The sequence below is a fragment of the Hyperoodon ampullatus genome (genome assembly GCF_949752795.1).
Source record: "Hyperoodon ampullatus genome assembly, chromosome: 1".
NCBI lineage: Eukaryota > Metazoa > Chordata > Mammalia > Artiodactyla > Ziphiidae > Hyperoodon > Hyperoodon ampullatus.
The window spans coordinates 56,275,763-56,300,752 of NC_136914.1; the positions used below are offsets into that span (position 1 = coordinate 56,275,763).

General features: G+C 35.8%; 1 protein-coding gene across 1 annotated transcript in view; it reads right to left on the minus strand.

The window, feature by feature from the left end:
• The window catches only part of CTNNA3 (catenin alpha 3), a gene marked incomplete at both ends in the record, with an annotated part of 1,638,358 nt that overhangs the window by 317,738 nt on the left and 1,295,630 nt on the right, over window positions 1-24,990 (minus strand).

Here is a 24,990-nt window from a genome sequence, read left to right on the forward strand (position 1 = left end):
ATTAATAAATATTATTTTTTCCTACATCCAAATCTCTATCTGCATGTATGGCATACCATGTCTTGCAATCCTACCTGCCATGTTCTTGATATGGGGAAATGTTGGCAATATACATAGGTACCCATATTTTATCTAGTATCATCTTTCCTCCACCCACTAAAATGTATCACCTATACCCTAATTCTTAGTTACTATACCCACCAGGATTATCCACTGTGCTTTTCTCCTCTGTCCATTCTCTAGGTATACCATCCAATAAAAAGGGGCACCTGGCCACACAGGGCCACATATGACTATGAAACATTAAATTCATTAAAATTTAATTTAATTTGAAATTGAGTTCCTCGATCACATTTACCACATTTCAAGTGCTCAGTATACACTTATGGCTATTGAATTCTGTTTTGAGAGTGGCAATATGGAATGTTTCTATCATACCAAAACTTCTATTGGATAATATTATTCAGTAGTGAGATTTCATGAAATCATTGTCTCACTCTCAGTGAACAGAATAACAAAGGCAAGGAGAAAGCTAAATCACAACACTTTGTGCAGGAGAAATACTCCTGAACCACAATTCCTACTAATTTAGATGTGACTCCCAAAGTGTATCTCTAATCTAACCTTTTCTCTGAATTCCAGAGCTATAAATCCAAAATGGTCCACTGCAAAATTCTACCTAAATCTTTCATAACACCTCAAATCCATCCTATCTAAACCTAAACACATTCTTTTCTACCTGGAAAGCCTAATTTTCTTGTAATATTTTCTATCTTGATGCCCAGTCAGCAATGAAAACAACTCAGGTGTTTTCTTTTACCTCCTACTCTTTTTTAACCTCTATATCCAAATGTCCTCTAAGTGTAATCTCCTCTACCATATAAGTATATATATATATATATATATATATATATATATATATATATATATATATATATATATATATATATATATATATTTGGCAGTACGCGGGCCTCTCACTGTTGTGGCCTCTCCCGTTGCAGAGCACAGGCTCCGGACACACAGGCTCAGCAGCCATGGGTCACGGGCCCAGCCGCTCCACGGCATGTGGGATCTTCCTGGACCGGGGAACGAACCCGTGTCCCCTGCATCGGCAGGCGGACTCTCAACCACTGTGCCACCAGGGAAGCCCAAGTACATTTTAAATCCATTGCCAGTGCAGCCCCACTACCTCTAGCCATCATTATCTCCTGCTTGAGCACTCACCATAGTCCTCCTGCCTAAGATCTTCTCATCCTTCAGACGCATCGTAAGTATAATCTTATTGACAAAGCCAACTCTTAGCAGTAAGTACAACAGTGTCTGTCACAAAATAGATTCTCAATAAGTTGTTTTATTAGTGAGTCACATCACTACAGTGTTCAAAAATGTTCACTGGTTCCTTGAAACTTTTCCTGTTTGTATCCCAAGTGTCTAGCCTGGCACATAGTAGAAAAGTAATTGAATTAAGTAATTGAATGAGTTAATGAATGAATAAATATAAAAAACCCACAAAAATGTAGGTACAAATTCAACATGTTAAGCTTGCATTTCAATGTAATTTAGGTTTTGTTCATACTTGGGAATCTCCAAAAATATACTTATGTGGGCTTATAAGAATATTCGACATATTTAATGAGTTAATCTTTACTTTTTTATAGTGTTGAGAGAGGAGGAAACTCCTACGGAAATGTGTCCAGTTATTTCACATTTCCTTCAGGTTCTTGGGGTGAACAGCAAACCCCCCAACAAAACTTCTACTCCAAAGAACATGACAGAGAGGCTCCTAATCACTTTGACATCCTCTATTCACCCTAAAGACGTAGATAAATACAAAGAGATGTGGTCTCAAAACTTCTGGTGGTCTACCACTGATAAAACTCTTTTCACAGTCTTCCCCACTAAGAAAAAGGCTTTTCTCATCCACCAAACAAGTGTGCCATACAATAATAATTTAACTCTTTCTATTTACATCTTCAGTTTGTTACTAACTGCCTCTACAATTTGAAACTGCTCCTATCATCGTCCTATGTAGATCTTGGCCAAAAATAGAGAGACGAGCATCAAATCATGTAAAGGTCTAGTTTTCACTGCCATGTGAGATAATGTGAGAAAGATTTGGCATATTTTAAGGAAAATACATCATAGCCTTTTCATTATTGCAACGTGATTTCAATTTAACTCCTTTAGGGGCCTCTTACTAAGAAACTAATATTAGTTCCAATTAAAATAAAATCTTTGAGAAGCAAATGTTTAATTTCTGAAGTACAGATGGAAACTACTACTTTGTTCACTCTAACAGCATAAATGAACTATTCAAAGCCGACATGTAATACATTTCTCATTTGATTAGCTTAAACATCAGCTGTGGGTGTGCTTTATTCATACTATGGACATATGGTTGCTTGGATCAGAGTGGGCGTGAAATTTTTTAATGCTTTCAAGAAAATACAGAGTATAATTAAGTAGCCAGTTAGTGGTAATTTAGAAGGAAAAACAAATTGACAAAGCTATCTCAAATCCATAATCTACCTACATTTCAAAAAAACAAGGTTTACACACAGTATACCATCCATCATGTTATACAATCATTGATCAGAGAGGGAAACACCTTAAACAGATTCACTCTAATCATTTGACATCCCAGGTAGAATCAACTGTTCTGAACTTTGGAGTGTAGATTTACTAAACAGAAGTGGCCTTTGGGTCAATACCTTGTCAACTTCAAAGTATCTTGTCTATTTTATACTGCCAAATTCTAAGTCAGTCCTGAACTCATTAGAAGTCTGTACTTTCTCTACCAACCTTATTCAGAATATTAAGAATAATAATATCCATTGAGTGCTTACTCATCTTGGCACTGTGCTAAGCATTTTGTATGCACTGTCTCATTTAATCCCCACAGCAGCCCTGTGAGGCAGGAACTATTATTATCCTGATTTCACTGATGAGGAAACTGAGGTCAAACAGCTAATAAGTGGCAGGCTGGTAACTGAGACTCCAGAGCTTGCTCTCTGAGCCCCAAAGCTGCACTGCCTCCTTTTGATAAGTAAAATACTTTAGGCTTCTAAATTTCAGTGCTCCTGGGGCACTGAAATTAATGTTAATGTTAATTAACATCAATGTTAATGTCAATTAATTTCTAAATTAATGTTAATTTTCTGGCAATAGAGCCAACTTCTCCCAGGCCTTGAGTCTCTCTCTGGTACTAACTCAGGAATATCTTATCCCTTATCATTTCTTGCTAAGTTTATTAAGTGCTTTTGAAAGTAGGTAAGGGTACATAATTATTGGATTAAGTAGGTCAGAAAAAAATCCAGACTCATTATAGGTAATCATCTCCAATGATGTCACTAAATTATGTTTTCTATCATTAATAAAATGCAGATTAAAATATTTCTAATCATACTATTATCTTTGAAAATTACCAATGATAGAGGTATTTGGCTTTGAAAATTCACATAATGCTAAGTCACCATTTCTTTACATGATGCTAAGTAAGTGGGAAGAAATTACAGCAGAAAGTGCAATTAAGCATATGCATGACTTCTATAAACGTCACATACTCTTCATTTTTTAGATTTATTGAACAAACATTGATTATCAAGATTCATACCTTTTTTTTTAAAGGAAGCCAAAAGTATGTATCAGTACTGTGTTTGGTCCCTCACAGATTACGTATCATAAAAGTCAATAACTGGTGAGAATTTTTTCTTTTTTCAAATGAGAGAATCAAGCATCAGAGTGAGTGCTTTATGACACATCACACAGTTAACAAGAGCCATACTGGCCTCACTATTCTACTCTACCCCTACCTTTCAAACATCTGGAATAGCTCAAAAAAAAAAAAAAACCCTAAGAAATAAAATAACAGAAAAGACTTTGTTGTCATGGCTTCATGATACTATACTGATACTTTTTTCCCCCTTTGGCAGAGATCTTTTTTCTATATATGAAATTCTGGATCATTTAATTAGCCTGAGTGTCCAGCTTTGGGTATCTCCAGTGCCTTAGGGACTTAGCTGTTTTCCCTAAAGCTTAATCTTGATGTTTCTCAATAATACATTAATATTAATAAATAATATTCATTTATTTAAATGTTTTAGAATTTAGTCATGACTACCTAATATAAAATTTAGCTCTTTCACAATTTTCCTTATAACATTTTCAAATTTGTTAACACCACAATAATTGGTTAAATGAATGTAACTATTTAAGTATTTAAAGTTGGACCTGGACCAAGTAATGGTCTATGATGACCCCTGCTCATTATGTAACACACTATGTTAATGGAGTTAACAAGTTGCCTCTGAAAAAAAATTTTTTATTAGTTGTTTTTGTATTTCTTAGTATGAATTCTCAAATAGTTAAACTATCAATGCAATTTCCTATACTATCAAACCTCTCAAAATTCATCAATTTAAATTTTTACCAGGTGTAAGAGCCAGCACTCAACATGGCCTCTAATGATCCCAGCCTCCAGGTATTCACGTCTTAGTGTAGCCCTTCCCCACATTGTGCCAGATCTATGTGCCAAATAGAATGTAGTATAAATGATGGGATGTTGCTTCTTAGGCTATTTAAAAAAGACTTCAAGAATTCCAACTTGCTCATTCTCTCTCATGTACTGCTTGCTCTGAAGAACTTTAAATGTTATGCTGTGAACAGCGTAATTGAGATGTCCACATGGCAAGGAACGGAGGCTGCTAGCTAACAGCCAGCAAGGATATGAGGCCTTGGACCAGCAGCCATGAGCTTAGAGGTGGATCCTCTAGTTTCACTCAAGCCTTCAAAATAACTGCAGCTTCAGATGACATCTTGACTGCAATGTCATGAGACTGAGGCAGAATCACACAACTAAGCCTCTCCTGGATTCCTAACTCTCAGAAAATGTGAAAGATAATAAATATTTGCTGTTTTAAGCTACTAAATTTTGAAGTAATTTGTTTTACAATGGATATATACCACACTAAGAGACTGGAAAGGTCTAAGAGAATACATTAGTTTTGCCTGTTTCAGTTCATTCAAATGGAATCATACTGTATATATTCTTTTTTTTTTTTTTTACATCTTTTTTGGAGTATAATTGCTTTACAATGGTGTGTTAGTTTCTGCTGTATAACAAAGTGAATCAGTTATACATATACATATGTTCCCATATCTCTTCCCTCTTGCATCTCCCTCACTCCCACCCTCCCTATCCCACCCCTCTAGGTGGTCAAAAAGCACCGAGCTGATCTCCCTGTGCTATGTGGCTGCTTCCCACTAGCTATCTATTTTACGTTTGTTAGTGTATATATGTCCATGCCACTCTCTCACTTTGTCACAGCTTACCCTTCCCCCTCCCCATATTCTCAAGTCCATTATCTAGTAGGTCTGTGTCTTTATTCCCATCTTGCCCCTAGGTTCTTCATGACCTTTTTTTTTTCCCTTAGATTCCATATATATGTGTTAGCATACAGTATTTCTTTTTCTCTTTCTGACTTACTTCACTCTGTATGACAGACTCTAGGTCCATCCACCTCATTACAAATAACTCAATTTTGTTTCTTTTTATTCTGAGTAATATTCCATTGTATATATGTGCCACATCTTCTTTATCCATTCATCTGTTGATGGACACTTAGGTTGCTTCCATGTCCTGGTTATTGTAAATAGAGCTGCAATGAACATTGTGGTACATGACTCTTTTTGAATTATGGTTTTCTCAGGGTATATGCCCAGTAGTGGGATTGCTGGGTCACATCGTAGTTCTATTTTTAGTTTATATTCTTTTGTATCAAGTTTCACTCAACATTAAACTTATGTGATTTGACTCATATTGCTGTATGTAGGTTTATATTTCTCATTCTTGTTACTGTATAGTATTCCAATGTACAATTATACCACAATTTATTTATACATTCTATAGTTAATGGGCATTTGGATAATTTCTAGTTTGGGACTACTATACATAGTGATGCTATGAAATATTGTGCACTTTTTGGTGCTAGGAATATATGCACATATTTTCAGGGAATTTACATACATATTTTCAGGGACTATACCTATCAGTGGAATTTCTGAATCACAGAATATACTTTTGTACCATGTTAATAGACACTGACAGTTTCCAAAGTGCTTGGAACACATTTTACTTGTATCAACAGTGCCTGAGAGTTCTAGCTGGTTTACATACTCACTAACACTTGGCATATTCCAGCTTTTACATTATAGCCTTTCTGGAGGGTATATTTCCCTCTTCCTTTTTAATATATTGATCAAGGGTTTGTGTGTGTGTGTGTGTGTGTGTGTGTGTGTGTTCTGCTGGTTAAGCCTCTGGATTACTTTCATTGTTTATCTACTCTCTTGTTGTTCTTGAGTTTAAACAGTTTAAATTTTCCTCCTTTAGAATCACCCACCATCTTATCTATTGCTTAAGATCATTCTTTAACCTCTTCAGTTTCCACTATCAAGAAAAACACAGGACTTCCCTGGTGGCACAGCAGCTAAGACTCCACTTGCCTATGCAAGGGTCACGGGTTTGAGCCCTGGTCCAGGAAGATCCCAGATGCCATGAAGCAACTGGGCCCGTGCACCACAATTGCTGAGCCTGCGCTCTAGAGCCCGTGTTCTGCAACAAAGAGAAGACACCGCAATGAGAAGCCCACGCACAGCAACAAAGAGTAGCCCCTGCTCACCGCAACTAGAGAAAGCCAATGCACAGCAATGAAGACCCAACACAGCCAAAAATAAATAAATTAATTTAAAAAAAAAGAAAAGAAAAAGAAAAGCATACACAGGAAAGGAGTGAAAGAAAAATAGAGAAGTAAAGGAGCTCCATGATCTGTATCTCTAGCTAAATACAGATCAGTGTGCAGGGGATCATACCCTGATGACCATAGGAACATGGGCCACAGGAACAGGGAAATGTAAACATTAATAAACAGAAACCTCATTTACAATGGACTTGGGAAGACAGAAGGGGCAGCTCTCTTGTTATCAATTGCAGACTCAGCAGGAAGAGACAAACCTTTGCATCTCTGAAAGGAAGAAAGTTCCTATTTTACTACCCAGCAGGAGGAAGAAAGAATTTCTCCTTGCCTGGCAATAGCCCAACCAATGAGAGACTGTCTCAACTCTGCCAGTGAAAAGCCCCTACACTGGAAACTCCCAGTCTCTTCCAATGGACATTTTGTTTGTAACAGCCCCGCCCACTCTTCCTTCTCCATAAAAGAATGTTCCTCTCCTTTGTTTTCCAGACCTGCCTATAGTTTGCCACAGATTCCATGTCCTGAGTTGCAGTTCTTTGCTGTTCCTGAATAAACCCATTTTGCTGGTAAATTAACTGACGGTTTTATTTTTTTAGGTCAATAGAAATGTCTAGGGGGAAAAAGTCTTTAAAGATGCTGACGTGTACAGATTGGGAAGGCTTCTAGTAGGAGAAACATATTTTTGTTTGACATATCTTTGTGGTGTTGAGGTTGTCCTTCACATGTTGCTGGGGATTTCCTGGGTGAGAATAAAAACAGTTGATCTCAGCTCCCCAGACTCCAACTCTCTCTGTCCAGCTGTCTATGATTATATGCCTGAGAACAGCCCTTTTCCTAACCCTGTCTACCTGGTAACTTTCTACCCACTCTTCATATTTATCTTCATAGATATCAGTTCTTTGTGAAACTTTCCCTGATCACCAGCCCACCCATGCTTCTAACCGTGTTAGGCAATCTTGTCTCTTGGACTTGCTGACACTAAAGACATACATTTGCTAAAGATCCTATGTCTCTAACTGCATGTGTTTTCCTGTACTCAGCCACTTCCAAAATCCTGACAGAGAGCTCTTAAAATCAGAAACTCGGTCAAGTCACCTTTGTTTCCTCAGGAAAGGGGTAGGTATCAGAGTCAGAATTCAGCATCAGGTATTCAGACTCAGAGCCTGTACCCATTACCACCATATTCTACTGCTGGATGCAAGGATAACCATGCTGAGACATATCCTCAAACATTAAAGAACACTGAGGGTAAAGAGAAGAACTAAATCTTCAAGAGAAAAAGGGTCATCTATAAAATATTTAAATCAGATTGGTATTAGAGTTTTCATGAGCAACACTGGCTACAAAAAGGAAAAATATGAAGCAATGCATTCAAGTATTAAGTAGAAATTATTTCAGAAATGAGATTCAATACTCAGCCAGTTAATTAAGTGAACAGTGGGATAAAGATTTTTTCAGGCATGTACGTACACAGAATATTTAATCTCCATGAACTCTTCATTAGGGATATACTTGTCAATGGATTCTTAAAACAAAAAGTGAATCAAAGGAGCAAGATATGGGGCTGAGGAAATAGTGGAGTCAGAAAAGCAGTCTGAAATACCTGCGGGTATTTCTGTGTGTTGTACGTGGAAACAATGAGGAAACGTGTAGATATTTTTGAGAGCCAGGGTTCTCACTATGGTATAAGAGAGGTACTACAATGGAATGTGATAAGACAAAGAACCCTATGAGATGGGATTGCATTGGAGGTGTGAGAACAAACTTATGATTTCATATGTAGCAATATATTACCTTTTGTGTAAGAGTGAAGAGGAAATAAAATAGCACATCCTTAATCTGCTTATTTTCACAAATATTAAGAAAAAGACTCACATGAAAGATAAAGGAATAAGGAAACTTGTTATTTACAAGGGATGCTAAGAATTGGGTAGAAAAAATATGAGAAGATAGATCAGTAGCTGAGTATATTTTCTGTATTTTTAACTCTTGTAAGCATGTTAACATTATACAAATTCAAAAATATAAAATTGACAACAAGGATATGGGCAGGGGAAGGAAACCCAAAACCAAATGTAAGTAGCAACAAATGAACAAATGAATTTGTTTTGAGGTGTGTATCATCGAGGTATGTATCATTGGGTTGCTTACACTTGACTACTTGCTAAAGTTGTGCTGCCCAATCTGCTAGCTGCTAGAAATATCCTGCTATTTAACTAAATTTACATGAAATTGATACAAACTAAATACAATTAAAAATTCACTTCCTCAGTCACTCTAGCTCATCACATGTGGCTATCATTTTAAACAGTATAGATATAGCTCAGTTCTGTCCTTGCAAAATATTATGTTAGCACTGTTCCAAATACTTGCAATCAAGTATTTGTTGAGCACCTGTCTTCTGTAGGACACTGGTTTAGATCCTGGAAGAGTGAGTATCATCTGTGTAGCTTTTCTATGCATACTTCACAAATATGAGTTATAAACCTTTGGAAAAAACCTTCTTTGGCACCTAGAAATGTCCTGGGCCATTGCAAAATTGTGTCAGGTTCTACTTACTGATACCATTCTTAGCTTTTTTGGTCAATATATATTCACCTTTGTATAAATATAGGTGACTACCTAAACAAGAAAATGTATGTTTTGTTTGTGCTTTGAGAAACTATAGATATCTTTGCTTACTGTGTTAAGGGTATGGAGGGTATGGAATTTCACATCTGCTGAAATTATACTAGTTGAAATATATGTTAAAAATGTTCTATGGGCCATGGCCGCTGAGCCTGCGCATCCGGAGCCTGTGCTCCACAACGGGAGAGGCCACAACAGTGAGAGGCCCGCGTACCACAAAAAAAAAAAAAAAAAAAAAGTTCTGAAATTTCAGTGCCAACTTGTTGTTTTTACTTTGACAGAATTGTCATTATTTTTAGTGAGTTATAATATTACAGTGAAAGAGTAGAGACTCAATCTCATTGACAGTAGTGATTTTACTTTCCCTTTAGTCATTCGATATCACAAGGTTTGCAAGGGCTTCCTATGTACAAGTGTACAATATTAAGATTTTTAAAGAACAAATTGATTTTTCTTGTATCTGATATTCATTTATCTTGAACCTTCTTGCTATTATAATCAATATATAAAAAATGTCAGGGATTGGGCTTCCCTGGTGTCGCAGTTGTTGACAGTCCGCCTGCCGATGCAGGGGACGCGGGTTCGTGCCCTGGTCCGGGAGGATCCCACATGCCGTGGAGCGGCTGGGCCCGTGAGCCATGGCCGCTGAGCCTGCGTGTCCAGAGCCTGTGCTCCGCAGCAGGAGAGGCCACAACAGTGAGAGGCCCGCATACAGCAAAAAAAAAAAAAAAAAAAAAAAAAAAAAAGTCAGGGAGCCCAGATTAATATGATTTAAATATCTATGCACGTATGATTCATTCAATAGATGTTTTTCTAGAAAGTCGAATGAAAATTGATTGTGAACTTCTTGAGTGAGAGATGAGAGCCTGTTGTATTGAATTACTCCTTTTACTAATATTTCTTGGTCAAATGAAGAAAAGTCATATTTTAAATGCAGCAGGGAAGCTTCTATTTAAGGCAACTGAAGTGACTTATTTTATAAATATTTACCCTTTAAGCTCTTTTTTTGTAATGCTGGATTTATGTACATTGGTTACAAACATTATTTTAAACAAGTCTACTGAAGTAAATCAAGATTTATAACTCTGCTAAAATTTTTTTAAATAGTTACAGAAATCCAGAAACCTCTGCATCAATGTAAGCTAGGATTGTGGAAGGTTAGTCAAATTTTTTTTTTAAGGGAGCTAGAATTCTGTAAAATGAAGAAACTGGTCTATTTCTAGCATAGACTCTCTGGATCCGTAGGTCTATTCATAATCACACGTGCACTGTGCTCACTTTTTCTAGCTACATTTGGTTACAAGCAGAAAGACATTAGAAAAAGATAAATGAATGGACAAGAGGATAGCAGATGTATGGACAGATGAATGGGTAGTAAAATAAAGCATGGGTTGTTGGAAGAAAATATAGGTGTATAGAATCATGGGGGTAAGAATTTGTGAGTGGGTGGAAGGAGAGATTAATCTTTATAACTTTCCTACTTCCAAAAGAGAAAAAAATTCAAAGAAGCTCAAAAAAGAGGAAAGGGTACAATAAGCTTTTAAAACTTAAAACAAGGCCAAAATAATCAACAGCCACATAACAAAAGTTAGGGAAGACAAGTGTAATTACATAAAAACTTCTAGAGTTAAGGTACAGCAATTAATTATAAAACTGATCTGTTGCATTCCAGGCAAAAGTGAAGCAATGTACTACATGGTTCATATTATTTACTAAAATGGGGATCGGCACTTAAAAGTTTTCACTGGGAATGACTTAAAAAGGTTTTCCTCTTCAACATTATATGCTAAGGGCAGTGAATGTATCACTTATGTATTTATATTTCTCGTTATTAAAAAACATAACAAAAATTATCTTCACAAATAGTGTTATAAAAGATGTAAAGGCATTCTTCAAAAGAATATTTATTTTATACAACATTATCATCTGCTTCTTCAAAAAGTTAAAGTCCTAGAATTTTTGGTTTGCACCTTTTTGGATTTCTGATATGATATGATACAAAAATAGGACTTTGAAAATTTTGATTCTAGGCAGAAATTTAATGGATAAATGAATGAATAATCTCAGCATGGCTTCTGACAGGAGTGAATCATACATTATTTGAAATTGATGTCAATAGTGAATTAGTTCTTGAAGGATGGGTATTCAGGGTAATCAGAAAAAAGAACTTCCATTTGTTTTAGATACTGAGTGCTGACAGGGTAAATTGATATTTTCTTGTGAAAATGTAAGTAACTTGTATTCTTGGTGCAGAAGTTCTCAGATCTGGATTCCAAATATGATAAGCTATCTGAAAGTGACCACCACAGCATCTCATGCATAATATGGTTCCAGAATAATAGCAGGCCAACACTTATTGATTACTTACTAAGTACCAATAATCTTGCTAGTGTTTTACCTATGTTGAAATCAGTAAAGCGTGATGGTGACATGTCTAGATTTGCAGTCGAACTTCCTAGTAGGGGTCACTTTCTTCTTTGCACTTTATTCACATTGTACTCTCTGGAGTTGTGTAAAGCTGTAGCTCTGAGCAAATAGTATTAATATATTCTTTCCTCAGTAAACTTTGTCGTGACACAGTGGTATTTTAACTTGGCCCTGTATCAGAATCACCTGGAGGGCCCATTAAAACACAGAGGGCTGAGCCCTACCCACAGAGCTCCTGATAAAAAAGTCTGATATGGAGCAGAAGAATTTGAATTCCAACAAGTTCCCAAGTGATATAATGCTACTGGCCCAAGGGATCAAACTTTGAGAATCACATGTAGCAGATAAAATTGGTTGGCTCCCCAATACTCATTATTAACGTCCTTGTTAAAAGAAACATGAATTTGTTCAGCATCCAAACAGCAGAAAGGTGATGTAGCTCCCAGTTTAGAGGTAAATTCTGATTATTACCCAATCATTCCCTTTGGCAGTGATTGGTTTAAAGAGAACCTGACACCCTGTTCTAGCTAATGAGATTTAGGAAAGTGTATTGGGGGAAGATTTCTGGGAAAGTTATTTATGCTCAAAGAGAAATACTGGAGAGATGGTCCCTCTTCTTTCTCTGGACATTTTCCTATCTGGATGTGACTCCTAAGAACTGCTGTGGTCATCTTACAACAAAGAGAAAGCTGTCATATCGAAATAGCAAAGAAAAACAAATATGTATCTCTATTAGTGTTAATGAACTGGTGAATTAAACAACACTGGACTTCGTGATATATAGCCTGTAAAAATTTCTGTTACTCATGGTTTGAAGAGATATAACGGATTAAATGTAATATAATTTAATCCTAAAAATAATCCCACTTTAAAGATGAGAAAAGCGAAACTTTGATAGCTGCCCACATTTATAGTTAATAATTAACAGAGCCAACTTTTATACATAGTTCTGCTGACTCCAAAGCCTGTGTTATTTCCACTACTCTTTATACTGATGGACATGTTTTGAGGGTTTTTTTGTCTGTTTGTTTTAGTTGTTCTGCCTATCTCAGTGATTTTTTTTTTCTCTAAGCTAAACAGGAATAAAAGATAAAATTCAACACAGATGTTTGAGGCACTCTATTCCATGTATTTTTAAATTCAAATGTTAGGAGGGAAAAACAGAGGAAGTTTTAGTATTATATTTAGCAATAAATAGGCAACACAAAATATGCCCCCATTAACACTACAGGGTTCTCTTTTATACTTGTATCTTAAATTTAAAAGATGTTTTTATGGTTTGTGATATTAACTCAATAACAAGGACATCCGGTAGGATTACTACTTTTAAAATACTAAGAGAATCTTCAGAAAATAAACATACAAATGAAACTGAAGACATAAAGTATCAGGGATTTTGGAACCAAGATCAAACACCAAATCCTAAATGGTCTTTTCTCTTTTTACAATAGAAAATATGTACTGTACATGCTTTCTTTAAAAAATCTTGAGTTCTCCAAACATAGCTAATTGACTCCATTGTATGATTTTATAAAATCTTTATCCTGTGTTGCTTAAGAGCAAAACTATGTATTTCCTACACTTTAACCCAAATTACATTGTTCTTTGTGATAACTGAAATGCTGATTGCTAACTATGTTATTGATAAAATAAAGTATTTGAATTAGATGAGATACATCTTTCTTGTACATTCCATTTACTACCTATACAAATAGAACTTCCAAACTACTACATTTGCCTCTCATTTCTCTCCCTAGCCTCACATGTGTGGCCTTCAATGTATCTCAAACTACGTAAACTGTAAGTTACCTTTCAATTCAACATGTACAAAAACGAAGTCATCACCTTCTTCTCCCAAACTTGCCATCTTTCTTATATCTCCCACCTCAGCAAATGTGATTACCATCTACCCAAGGCCCTAAAGATGACTGGGAGACACCTCTATCTCCCCTCGATCATCAAATATGGTTACTTTTGGCATCCTGTATAATTCTTGAATTGGAATTCTTTTGGAAACCCCAGGTCTTCCTTACCAGATCTCATGCTGACTGAGCTGATAGCCTCCCTAACTCTTCTGCCATATCTAGTTCTCAGATCTATCCATCCCACTACTATCACAGCAATCATTCTAACCATCAATGCTCACTATTTCTCTGACCTGGTAAGACCCCTTGGTGGACCCTTAATTGTCGAAAGGATGATATTCAAAATTTTAGTCATAGAATTCATTGCCTCCATTTAACTCATTCCTACTCCCTTAGCTCCATCTCCAATAATTTCATATCTGTCATTGTACACCTCAAACACTCAAAACAGCTTACAGCCTTCGAAAAAGCCAGCTTATTTACACCTCTCTATATTCATTCATTATTTCTTTTCTAAGGCATGCCCTTCTTCATATTTCTCATTACAGTAAATTTCCTCTCTTTTTAGAGTCGATACAGAGAATACTTGTTCAGGAGCCTTCTGTGGCTTTCCCTTTTCTCTACCCATATCTCAGATTGGATTAGTATTCTGCTTCTGTGCCTGATACATTATCATTTGTCACTCTATTTTACGTTCCACAAAGATAAGGTACTTAGAAGGTGTGTGTGTGTCCTAATTGTCTGTGTCATCAGCTTCTCTCAATAAATTTACTCCTGCCTCTCCTTATGTAGCCTCCACCCTCCATATTGAGTCAGTCACTAAGCCTGCAGATTTTAGCTTCCCAAATACATTTCTAGCACATAGCAGTTGCTCAGTAATTGTGCATTGAGTGAATATGCTTTTCTAGCTCAAGTTCTTATAATTCAATAATCCGACTTCTATGTATTCTTGGACTGGGAGAGTACCTCATAAGTTGCCTAATTTTACAACTAGAACTCGCAGTGAATTTATTTTGAAATAATGCACTTACTAACTTTACCATTAGTTAAAAGAATTATTGAATCAGTTGCAGAGCATTTAAGTTGGGTCTCTCCCTATGGAAAAGTTCACTCTTCAAATCTGTTCTTGTTCACTAAAGCTCTGCCACTGCAGTGAGTAGCTGTGCCTCTATACTGCCCACGCAGTACATTTAGTATACTACTGAATGACAAAGGTCTGAAGTTAAGAGAAATAATTAGGATAAAACCTGAAATACTCAAATCTAACACCAATTCCATGGGTCAGCAGAAATGTTCTGAAAGCCTTTCATTTGAGGTGACAAAAGCCTCTCACATATCACTTTATTATTTCTACCTCTGGAATTCTCTAAAAGCTATCAGGAATCTTCAGGAGAAGTAGAGAGAGAAAGTATATATAAGCATTTTTCTTGTTTTTATTCTTAATAGTCTTAGATTTATCTGCTTCTTCCTCCTCAGAGGACCTCATCATTGTGCTTAGGCACCAACTGTCCTCAAGATTCCCAGAGATGTACAGTAAACTCTCATATCTCAGGCTATTTTTGTGCATTGCTTTTTTCTCTACTATGGGAAAAAAATCATTTCAATAGATATCTATTTACCTATATGTATAATTAGCTCTATTTGAAGAAGAAGAAATCAAGGTTCAGTGAGACTAAATACATATGCCTAGAATTGCATAACTAGTAAAAGATGGTCCACAAAATCATTCTAAAAAACAACCTTTATCCCTTATACTTTGAAATCCTACCTTTAAAAGGTGAACAGTCTGTTTGGTGATGCAACAAGTACATAGCAAACTACATGGGGCTACAAAGGCAGGTTTTGAACATGTGTTATAAAGTGATCTCAGTAAGTCATCTGTTATATATTTACTTGTGTTTCCTATTACCTGTAGAAAACAAGACAGAAAAAGGCAACTACAATAAGAGAAGCACAGGGCTTCCCTGGTGGCACAGTGGTTGAGAGTCCGCCTGCCGATGCAGGGGACACAGGTTTGTGCCCAGGTCCAGGAAGATCCCACATGCCGCGGAGCGGGTGGGCCCGTCAGCCATGGCCACTGAGCCTGCGCGTCCGGAGCCTGTGCTCCACAACGGGAGAGGCCACAGCAGTGTGAGGCCCGTGTATCGCAAAACAAAAATAATAAATAAATAAATAAGAGAAGCACATTAAAAGAATGGTGAGATTATATCCAATTAAAGATATTTTGGAAAATTCTCATCGAAGAGGTGATATGGAAAACCTTAGGCCTTGTAGAATGACTAAGATATATAGAGAGAAACATAGGAAGGCAAGGTGGGGGAGAAGTATATTACACAAAGAATAGAACATGAGAAACTACAGAGAATGGCTGTGATTAAGAAATAAGCAAAAGTAGGGTTTACACCATCATAACTGTCCAAGTAGTAAAATAGCAAAAATGCTAACAGTTAATTTGAGTTCATACCAGGTTTTTATTAAATTCCAGGCCAAAGACTATGTTCTTCATTTGGTAGATAATTAATGGCCTTTGGAAATTTTGAGTAAGATTCTAACATGACTAGTGGTGAGAAAGAAAATCATTTCCTACCAGATCTGGGACAAAATTTCGTATATATAATTCATTACTTTTTCTGGGAAGTCATTAACACTCCTGATAAAATAACCAGTGTAATTTTTTTGATAGTCATAAGGTTATGACCTCTTCTAGGAATTTCAACCTACCTCAACTAACCATCATGCTAAGAGCCTGTTGAATTTTTGGTATAGTTGTATACAATCTAATAATGTTTACCTAATTATCTTTTTTCCCCCATAAACCATCTTTATTAAGATGATCCATTTGAATTTACTCTTTCTAAAGCTTCTACCCTTGTAGCATATTTGAAATACAGTTTTATCATCTGGTCATGATTAAGTTGTTTAAGAATATGTTTTAACAGTGGTTCTCAACTACATTCCAATGAGAGTGTCTCAGGGAGCACTCTCATTGGAATGTAGGTGGCAGAGGAGCAGTAGGTAAAGAGAAGCGTGAATGGGACGAGGTGTGAGATCCCATACTCAATCCCTGTTTCAAAGAAAGTAGCTCTGATATATATATTTGGGTTCCATTTCATTTGAATAAAAGGTTGTAATACTAAAAAGATTGTTTGGAAAGCACTGCTTTACATAATTGATTTAGAAGTGGTGTATAACTGTCTTGTATAACTGAAGCAGGAAGACAAGTTAGGAGACTTAGAGCAAAGCTAAAAAAATAGTTTATAAAGATTTGAATGAGGATGTTTGCAATGGAAAGGCTGAGCCATTTGGTACTGAGATAGAAATGTCAAGATTTTATTACTGACTACATGCAAGAGGTAAAAGAAAGGAAGGAATCCAAGACAACTAAGGTATTGATACTGGATATCTAGAAGAAGTGGGGGAAACTATTATCATCATAAAGAAGCCGGGAGGAAAAGAGATCTCAGAAAGAGGATAGTCTACTCATGTTGACTTAGGGGTTACCTTCAAGTCCAGATATCTACCAGACAGTCAAGAAGGAGATTGAGATAATGGGGAGGGGTAGGGAGTGAGGGAGGGAGAAGGAGAGAATGAGAGACAGAGAGAGTTTTGACAAGCATTTGCATAGAGATGACATTTGGTGCTGTGACAGTAGGCCAAACTATGGAACTGTGAAGAAGATATTCATATGGGGGAAAATAGATAGAAGTGGGGTTAGCCAATGTGACAGAGATTGAGCTGAGAGACAGTTAGAAGGAGAATCAGGGAAACATGTACATTAAGATACATATGCTTGGTGTCATACTAATTTTCCAATAGTTTCAAAGAGGAACGTGGTAGTCAGAATTAAATGTATTTTTACTGATAGCATTTCACAGACTTGAGACAGAAGGAGCTTTGTCCTTCAGGTGATTAGCTGTATATACTGCAGGAATATCTGTACTGTATCCTAAAAAGCTACAGAAATCAAAATGAGTTTTCAAATGTAAGATGGAAGTATTTTTGACACTGTTGTTACTCTTAAATTATTACAGAGGCTTATCAGTGTAAGACTTATTTCTCTTTTTTCAGCATTCATTAATGAAACTGCATTTATCTAATGCACTGTAGGAGCAATGTCCTACTTAAGCAGTCTAAAAATAGGTTAAAAAATGCATAATCATTGACTTAGTAATCTCTTTATAGGCAATGGCAGTAGAACCAACTTTCCAGCAAGGAGAGCTGAGTAACTCAGGTTCTATCTGCATTGGAATGGGGCTTAACTTATTTCACTGTTAAGCTAGTAGGGAAAATGGCACCTGAACTGAAAGGTTGTGATTGCACAACATGGGAGGTGGTTGTGTATATAGGGGGCTAGGACAGAGAGGATGCATGCAGAGACCATTTGCAACAAGGCAGCATCAGTAACAGTCACCAAGACAAGACAGAAGTCAGGATACCATAGCAGCCAGAAGGAATCAAAAACAGACTCTGCTGACCCAAAGGCTACAAGGCCACAAATGTCAAACTCTCCACTCAGTGACTGCTGCTGTCAACTACAAAATAGTCTCTCTCCTGGCAAGGACAGCAGGTCACACATTTCAGTTATTGTTCAGGAAATAACCTGTCAGCACATCATCTCTGAACACAAAGAACAAGATAATTGTCCAAAGTTCTGTCAGCCAAAAGTCCTAGTCATCTGAGGAAGTAGTAATATGGAACGTGGGGCATTCTTACTAATATTATCTTTCACTGTTGCTTGCTTTAGTAGGAAACAGTTTGGAGGTGGCAGTAACATTTTGTAGTATTGGGTTGTTTTTTTCAGTATCTTTCTTAATGCAGGGGATTCATTTCTAAAATTGTAGATAATAAGTAAGGAATTCGATGTTGAATGATTATCATAATCAACAGTGATTTTTTTTGTCAATTTTCTCTTTTGTACTTCAACCAAATAGAACACAGAAGTAAGTTCCAAACCCACTAAGAGTATTTTTGGGTTATGTGTAGGGAAATTAACCAGTTATTAAAAAGAGATTTTAAAGGATGTATAGGAGGAGGCAAGTAGATGAAATGGCCCTGTCAGGATATTTCATGACTTTTATGGGATGAAGGTAAAACTGTATGATTTCTATTATACTTTCTCAGCTGTTATTCAAATTGAATATAACCATAAAGGAATTTCATATTCTGATTCATCTCCATGTTAAATGACTATGAAGTCTTCTAAACAAAAGCATGAAATTCTGTTTCCAATTCCTAGTACTAGATTTACACAGCAAGGTCTCTCTAAAAATGGTCATCACATTTTCTGTTTATTCCTAAATGTGTTTTTAGAATAGCTAAAGTTGGAATTTAAAAACAAAACAAAACAAAAAACTGATCATGCCTGTTGACTGATTTTGGAAACTACAGGGAACTGTGTAATGCTTATAATCCAAGGGAGGATTATCTCTATGGATTTCAAGAAGATCCTAACTCCCTAAATGTCTTGACATTTTAGAAAATGTTGGTTAAGTGTCATTCTTTTTCCCCAGCTTTGAAAAGTCACAATCCAACAGAGTTTGAAAGCTTGATTAACAAACACAAATAACAAATAGAAAAGTGGAATTACTCCGGAACAATAAAAAAAAAAAAGGATGTGTTAAATTGAAAGCAAACAAAGAAATAGGCATGTCTTTCTTGCTCCATTGAAAATCCATGCCAAAAATACTAATGACTGTCTTTTCTTTTTCTTGTCTACTTTTGGAAACTGACATCCCCAATTTTGTCTGTACTGAACAAGACTCACAGTGTTACATCATTTCAGTGAATGAAAACATTAATGAAATTTAATGTGTGAAAAGATAAATTCTGTGAATTTATGTGTGAACTTACATAAGAAAGTATGGTAGTAGATATGGGGATGGGAGTGAATCTAGTCCTATATACATATTAGGGAGGAAAATAGAATCATTCCAATGAATAGATTCATCCTTGAAATAGAAAATAAAATACTTTAAAATAATTTCTGGAAAAATTATGGAAGTATAAACTTGGAAAGAAACATCCTAAAAAGATGTAGAGACACAGATGTAGAGAACAAACATATGGACACCAAAGGGTAAAGTGGGGGGTTGGTGGGATGAACTGGGAGACTGGCATTGACATATATACACTAATATATATAAAATAGTTAACTAATAAGAACCTGCTGTATAAAAAATAAATAAAATAAAATTCAAAAAAATAGTAGTTTCAGAATATAATTAATCAAATATTTTAAAAAAGGAATTTTATATAGTAAGAGGCAAATTTTACATTGGTATCAAAATCAATAAGCTGAAAGAAAAAAAAATCACATGATCATATCAACAGATGCAGAAAAAGCACTGGACAAAACTCTACACCCATTCATGGTAAAAATTCTCAGCAAACTAGGAATAGGATAAGAAACACACCAAGGCTATCTGTTCTCACTACTTTTATTCAACATCATACTGGAAATCCTAGGTAACAAATAAGACAAGAAAGGGAAATAAAAGGCATATTAATTGGGAAGGAAGAAACAAAATTGTCTTTGTTTGCAGATGACATGATTGTTATTGTAGAAAATAGCAAAGAATCAACAAAAAACTCATCAAAATAAAAAGTGATTATAGCAAGTTTTCTGTATACAAGGCTAATATACAAAAGTCAATTGGTTTCTTATATACCAGCAATGAACAATTGGAGTTTGAAATTAAAACTAAATAATACTATTTACATTAGCACCCCCAAAAGAGAAATGTGTAAGTGTAAATCTACCAAACATGTGCAAGATCTACATGAGGAAAACTACTAAACTCTTGATAAAGAAATGAAAGAATATCCAAATAAATGGAGGGATAGTCCATGTATGTAGATAAGAAGACTCGATGTGGGCAAAATGTCAGTTCTTTCCAACTTGATCTAGAGATAACACAATCCATATCAAAATCCTAGCACATTATTTTAGATATTGACCAACTGATTCTAAACTGATTCTCCTTAACATGGATTCTAAACTTAGCATAGAAATGCAAAAGACCCAGAATAGCCAATACAACATTGAAGGAGAACAAAGTTGGAGGACTGACACCACCCAACTTAAAACTTACTATAAAGCTATGGTAATCAAGAGAGTGGGTTTCTGGTGAATGAATAGACATGATAAACAAGGAAACTGTGAGAAGCTACCACATTTTGGAGGACACTAAGAAGACATGGCAAATAAATGCAATGTAGGATCCTAGATTAGATCTTGGAACAAAACATGGACATTAGTAGAAAAACTGGTGAAATCTGAATAAGGTCTGTACTTGAGCAAACAACCTTGCACCAATACTATTCTTAGTTTTGACCAATGTAGCATGATAATGTGAGATGTTAACTTTAGGAGAGGCTAGTGGAAGGGCATGGGGGAATTTCACTATCTATACAATCACTGAATCTCTTCGGTAAATATAAAATTGTTTTTAAATTAAAAGTTTTTAAAAATTCCAGACTAGTTGTCACTCATGTACATATATACTAAAATCCTAATAAAATATTAGCAAGCAAAAATCTGTCACCACATAAGAAAGATATATACCATGCCGAAGTTAAATCCATTTCAGGAACACTACTGTGCAAGATTGTTTCAAAATTAGAACATGTGTTAATTTTCTAATTCACTTCATTAACAGATGAAAGATAAATTACACATAATCTCAATAGATACAGAGATGAACAATAATTCATGATGCAATCTCTTATCAAACTAGGAGAATAAAACATCTTTAGTTTGGTATAGCACATCCACAAAGATCTACAGTAAATATCACTTTCAAATGTGAAAAATTAAAACCATAATTTTGAAATAAAATAAGATAAAAACAATTAGGATATGTACTAACACTTTATTATTTCTGTACATTATTATTGTCTTTATTATTGTCTGTACATTACTATGAGAAAAAATAAAATTAAAAGCATAAAGATTAGAAAATAAACCAACCACAACAAAGGGTAAGAACAAAGGTAAGAATAAGTAATATGCTCTGGAAAAAAGAAAAGCCCATAGGTATGGAAACTTTCCCTACCAGTTATCAAGGTATTGTAAATTTAGAACAATTAAGATGCATTGTAAAATAATAGAAATGGACATGTGGACTACTGGTACAAAACAAAGATCTATGTACAGACTGTGCATTTATGTAAACTTGATATATGGTAGATATGGCTCTGCACACCGATAGAGTAGGAAGAGCATTTTAATAAAAAGTTCTTGTGAGGGGCTTCCCTGGTGGCACAGTGGTGAGAGTCCACCTGCCGATGCAGGGGACCCGGGTTCCTGCCCAGGTCCAGAAGGATCCCACATGCTGCAGAGCAGCTGGTCCCGTGAGCCATGGCCGCTGAGCCTGCGTGTCCGGAGCCTGTGCTCCGCAACAGGAGAGGCCACAACAGTGAGAGGCCGGCGTACCACAAAAAAAAAAAAAGAAAAAAAAAAGTTCTTGTACAATTGTCTGTGAAAGTGGAAAAAACAAAAATAAAATTCTTCTCTCACAATATACAAAAAATTCAAATTTATTAAGACCTTAAATGAGAATCTTGAACTTTTCTTCATCAATAGCATCATAAAGAGAATGAAAAGGCAAATCCAAACTGGGAAAAGATAAAATACATAAAACCAATAAAACAACCCAATAGGAAAATGGTTCAACGTCAAACAGGCACTTCATAGAAGAAGAAAAAGGAAATGTCAACAAACATATTTAAAAAGTGCTTAATCTCACAGGAAATCAGAGAATGCTAATTGGAAACAGGTTATTATTAGATATTTCATATGTATAGACTGTCAAAAATTCAAAATCTCAGTTTACACAGAGTCATCAAACACCTAAATTTTGCCTTCACTACTTTTTGGTGACTAAAATGAAAAAATCTTTTGAAAAACAACTTGATATTGCCTCTTAAATCTGAACAATCGGGCTTCCCTGGTGGCGCAGTGGTTGAGAGTCTACCTGCCGATGCAGGGGACACGGGTTCGTGCCCCTGTCTGGGAAGATCCCACATGCCGCGGAGCGGCTGGGCCCGTGAGCCATGGCCGAGGAGCCTGAGTGCCCGGAGCCTGTGCTCCACAACGAGAGAGGCCACAACAGTGAGAGGCCCATGTACCGCAAAAAATAAATAAATAAATAAATAACCTTTAAAAAAAAATCTGAACAATCACATAACCTACGACTAGTCCTTTGTTCTTAAGTATGAATCCTTAAAAAACTTTTGTACCAGACACACCAGAACTAAAGTGTTCACGGTACCTTTATGCATAACAGAAAAAGAGAATGGAAGAGACAAAGAAGGAAAAAGAAGAAGAAATGTCCCAACAGTCTATATGCTCCTTTCAGCAGCAGAATGAATACATTTTGATATATTTATATATTGGATTAATGAATGCATTAGTGTTTTGAAAACAAAATGTGAAAAAAAGCAGGTTGCAGAGAAATAAAAAATAAATTTTTAAAAACAAAATAATACTGAAGTATATCCTCACACATACACTACCAACACATATCTAAGTATTCTATTACTATGTTACTTTAAGTATGTACAATTATAAAAACAGATAAGAAAATGATCAACACAAAATTCAGGTCACTCTAAGAGAGAAGAGACGGTCCTACAGTAAAGGTAAGTCCATAGATATTTAGTTGATTTATCAATATTATTCAAGTAACATATGTTATATTCACTCTAGTATGTGAGATACATTCAATATTTTTCAATAGCAAAAAAAATAAAAAGAAATTAAATTGTTTGAATTTTTTATGGTTCCCAGCCCTCCTCCTGCTTCTCCCTGGTCCCTGCCTGTTCTGGCAGCCTGATCCTCACCTCCTGCCTCGTACTTGAGCCATGGTTTAAGATAACTAAGTTAGTTTTGCTTGCATCCAAGTATCTTGACTGAAACACAACATGAAAATAACAGCTCCAACTTAGAGTGACAAATATTATGCCCCTAGGTATTCAAGTTTCATTGGTTTTATTAATTTTATTGACTACACCTTATCAATTTCCAAGTACTTTTGCAGATTTCTAGAAAAGGATTTGTGCAAAACAGTGCTGATAGTGTATTCAACATAAAGACCAGGAAAAACTAAAGAAAAAAGAAAACACGGTGAAGTAAACAGAGTCAACCTTGTTTTCTCAAGTGTACTACACATTTGGTTAATTATCCTTAATAAATCTTTAATCCTATGTTGTTCCTTCCATCATCCTACGTGAAATCAGTGAATGTAAGTTAAAATTATAACAATCACAAAGAATCAATTGAAAGAAAAGTAAATCATATATGACTTAAAATTCTGATGGTGTCTTATATTTTTCTGCTGCTTTCGTAGCTGAAGTCTTTCAGTTAGTGAAGTAGTCAGTTTAGGAATTGCCTGTTTTACAAATAAGGAACCCAAGGTCCAGGTAGGCTAAAAGTTTCATCTGAGGTTATGTAGCAGTCAAGGATGACTCTAACACTGATGCCACAAATTCAGAGAGAATTGTCTACTTCTTTAAAAGGGACAATTTATATAAAGCACTTGCTACAGTGATGAACACATGGTAAGTTCTTAACAATCAAGGTGAATTCTCTCTCCTATCCCCTGCATTTTGCTTTATCAGTTCATTGCAGCTGACTCTTCTGAGCTACAGATCCCAAGTTTCAGCAAGAGTGTTGAGTTGACACTATCCAGTCACATAGTGGTTTTTCTATCCTGACCCAACTAAATGTATTTTGGCCAATTTGTCACTTGTCAATTATTACTACATTTGGATTATCACATGATCCCAAATTCCAAAAAAAAAAAAAATCTAGAATGTTAGAAAAACTCTAGATTTTAAGCAATACATATATACAGTGCCCAGATACTTAACTGATTTTTTTTTCCAGCTTCCATTTGTTATAACCCATAGGGTTCAGACCATAGAACTGGACATCAGCCACCTGGACTTTTTTTTCTGTGGTTTGACCTTCAGCAAATCATGTAACCTCCCAGAATTTCAGCCTCTTCACCTCTTCATCTGAAAACAGAGCTGGTTTAACTATATATTCAATCAGGTTCCTCCCTGTTCTGAGTCTTTTTTTTTTTTAACTGCCACAGATTTACAGTATCTTCTGATTACTGCCAATACAGAAAGCCAAATGACAGCTTTAGGCACTGGTGTTTCTCAATGATGCATTTTAGGCTATAGCAAAGAAGGCTTAGTGAGTCAGAGGTGGTGCCAGAAAGAGAATTTATAGTTGCATCTAACCTATTGTTTTTCTACTGAGCCATACTGCCTCATACAGACTCCATTTAATAATAAAACAACACTAAAAG